The sequence below is a fragment of the Micropterus dolomieu genome, unplaced genomic scaffold, assembly GCF_021292245.1.
Source record: "Micropterus dolomieu isolate WLL.071019.BEF.003 ecotype Adirondacks unplaced genomic scaffold, ASM2129224v1 contig_14711, whole genome shotgun sequence".
Lineage (NCBI taxonomy): Eukaryota > Metazoa > Chordata > Actinopteri > Centrarchiformes > Centrarchidae > Micropterus > Micropterus dolomieu.
Genome location: NW_025743697.1, coordinates 2,452 through 5,649, shown reverse-complemented (window position 1 = coordinate 5,649; position 3,198 = coordinate 2,452). Strand labels below are relative to the sequence as shown.

Sequence of the window (3,198 nt, the reverse complement as noted above, 5' to 3'; positions counted from 1 at the left end):
GAGGTGGGCGGACTTCACCACAGGAAGTGACAGCAGGACAAACCACTAACACAGAAGCACACCAAAACATATTTGTTACTGTTAATTGACGAACCCCACTAGACTTAAACCTGACTTAAATTTAGGCATAAACTATCTAGAAGTATATTTGAAGCTGAAAAAGAAAGGGTTTATTTTTTCTCAGTAACATTGAGGAAATGCAAGGTTTTCATTCAACAGCAGTATGTGGTCTAATCACACATTCGTGCATAGCTGCATTCATGGTTTCCCATACCATTTACCCACACATGCCTCTCTGACACAGGAAATGTCATGTTTTGACCGGAAAAATGTTTTTTTTCTGTCTGGTAGACAAAGTTTTGGTTTAAGTTTTAATGGTTCTATGATGACATTAAACTTAAGATTAAAGCTGTAAACATGTAAACAGGAAAGTCCCACACAACACTATTCCAGCCACGAGTTAGGTAACATTAAATGACTTGATTATGGACATTCAGCTTACTTTCTAGTTCACCAAGACATGCTGTTGTTGTTTTGTTAGCTATAGTATATTATAGGTCTTAGCTGTATAGAGTTGTGAGTATCACTGTCTGTAGCTGGGGCGCTGGCTCTAGGACAATCTCGTCCTCTCTGCATGTTAGCTTCACAGCAACCGTAGCAACAGTTTGCTAAACCACAATTTAGCTATCTTTGTGTAGTAACAACATACACAGGGAAAAGCAGCAGCTTCAAGATATCTCAACCATAATATGTCATTTTAAAGTTTAGCTAGGTTTAGAGGAAGGACAGTGTTAAATATGTACAGTATGGGACTCCTCACAAGTATTTGAAAACAGGCTGTTGTAATATCCCTCTCTGCAGAGAGGGTAAGTGCACATGTAGTTGTGTGGATGACTTCCAACCAGACTGTTCACTGTGTAGGGCAGAGGAACAATATCTATGTAATCCAGGTTGTTCAGGATGCAACACAGAATGAACAACTGAAGAAATGTAAAATGTGAGTTGGTCTGATTTGACAAAGTTGATCCCAACACTACACACCCCTCTGTCCTCAAGGTAAACAGGAAAGCTCTTTCTCACAGATCCAGTTCTTCATCTCATCATAATATCCGCTCTCTGTCCATTTTCCTTGTTTATCGCAGCATGCAGCGTAATAGTTGCTGGGAGGGTGTCCTGTTGCCCAGAACCTGGAGGAGAAATAAAATGTTGTCACTCCTGATTATTTTGAATTTGAAGTAAGATGTTGGATTTTACTTAAAATATTTTTATTATCATAAATGACAATTACATTTTTAATAACGTGTTTAACACATAATTCAGCTTTGTAAATTAATATAATGTGAAGTAATTTTTTTTTCATTTGTTTTCATTATTTTAAAAACAAACTCATTTTAGTAACAAAATGAATTGTGAAGGAAACTAAAAACTTTAAAAGCGTCTCACTGTACTGTCAGCGACGAGTCGTCCACCCATTTCCATTCCCATCCTGTTTTTGTCTGTTTTCGTGTGGCCTGTAGACCAATCCAGGAGTCTCCATCCTTGTTCAGCTCAGTGACACATTTCTAGTAGTTGACAAGAGACAATAATCATTTCTCTGTTCATAATTCAGTAATTCTATTGTGGTACATGTGTGATGTCTGAAAAGTCTGAAGGAAAAAGAAAATCTGTGGCAACTTTTCAGTTCATCAGTGGTGCATAAATCAGAAACACTCAGAGGACTGATGGAATTCAGCTCCTCTTGTAGAATAACCATTGTTCAGTGGTGGGAAAACTACTACTTAAGTAAAAGTACAGATACCACACTAAAATGTTACTCAAATAAAAGTCATCCAGTAAAATACTACTCAAGTAAAAGTGAAACAAGTACCTGGATTTAAAAGTTCCTGAGTATCAAAAGTAAAAAGTTCAAATCTATTGATCCTACAAAAAACAACATTTGTTTTTAAATTTACTGAAGACAGTGCCGTGTAAAAAGTTCAAGACTTAGGCCAGATAAAAAAGCTTGAACTTTTACCAACATGTTTATTTTCAACAAAAATAGACAGCAGTTAGAAAAGAAAAGTTTCAGCGGAGAGGTTCAGAGATGGATGCAAAGTAGAGTCCCATTCTGTTACCAGAACAGAGACCCGAGTTGACATGAAGCCATGTAACAAGTGATTTTCACCTTGTTTTGGACCTCCTTTTATAGCTCTGTTTCTAAGCATTACATCACCTCTTGGCTCTCTTTCCTGCTGCTCCTGGAGACTTTAGGAGTCTATATAGAATATATTGGTGGATGTTTTGTAACACAGTTTTCACACAGATCTGCTTCTACATTCCTTCTACAACATGTTTACAGTGAATCACAACGAGGAAAACTGAGTCGCAAGATGACAGGTGGATGTTTCCTTTTCTGTGTGGGGGATTAGCCTGCGTTATTGCTCTGCTGCTGTGGTAGTTTCCCCTTCAGACCGTCTGACAGACACAGAAGCACGTTTGGGACTGTATGTTAGGATGAGACAAGGAGGTGGAAACTAAAACTACCTGAAAACACTTTCAGGCAGAAATCTCACCACAAATGTGAACTTCAGCACCACCGATAAAGCTCACAGACCCAAACAGAGCCAGTTTGCTCCTCAGTTTTTAGATGGTTCTAATGCAAAACTCTACTGAAACATTATTTTTCAAGTTTTCTCTTTCAAATTTATAACCTTAGTCTCAGAGAATATTCAAGGTTTTTTTGTCTTCGCTCCGTAATGTTTTTTATTTCCACCTACAATGGCCCTAATGCATCGTCATAGGAAGCCGACTGGCTGCAGGTCAAAAACAGAAGTAACAGATCACTGGTAGCTACATCTAAGATCACACACTCAGTAACAAACACACTCACCTGTTCCTCTTCGTTGTTTATGATCACCAGATGTGCTCCTCTACTTTGACAGTCACTTCTGCTGTCAGACCAAGTTTTCTTCTCGTTGGATTTAAAGTAACAGCTGCATCCAAATCTCTTCCATCCTTCAGGACAACACTTCCCTTCATGTCAAATGAGTGTTAAAAGATGGATTTCATGTCATTCATTGTTAAATTGATAAAACTTGTTGTTTGACTTTCTTCTTAAATATCTTTCTTGCCTGCCACTTGTTGTTTACTCTATAAATACACTCAGGTTTTGTCTCATTTCTAACAGAAATAAACAGAGAAAACAGTTCAACAGCATAA

The 3,198-nt window shown here is 37.8% G+C and overlaps 1 long non-coding RNA gene across 1 annotated transcript in view; it reads right to left on the bottom strand.

The window, feature by feature from the left end:
* Nucleotides 1-1,468: 1,468 nt before the first annotated feature.
* Nucleotides 1,469-3,198, bottom strand: part of LOC123966988 — a 2,597-nt gene continuing 867 nt past the window's right edge. Inside the window, exons 2-3 of the long non-coding RNA XR_006824149.1 lie at nucleotides 2,870-3,012; nucleotides 1,469-1,562 (exon numbers count right to left, since the gene is read on the bottom strand). This is a non-coding gene — a long non-coding RNA (uncharacterized LOC123966988). The remainder of the gene's footprint in view (nucleotides 1,563-2,869; nucleotides 3,013-3,198) is intronic.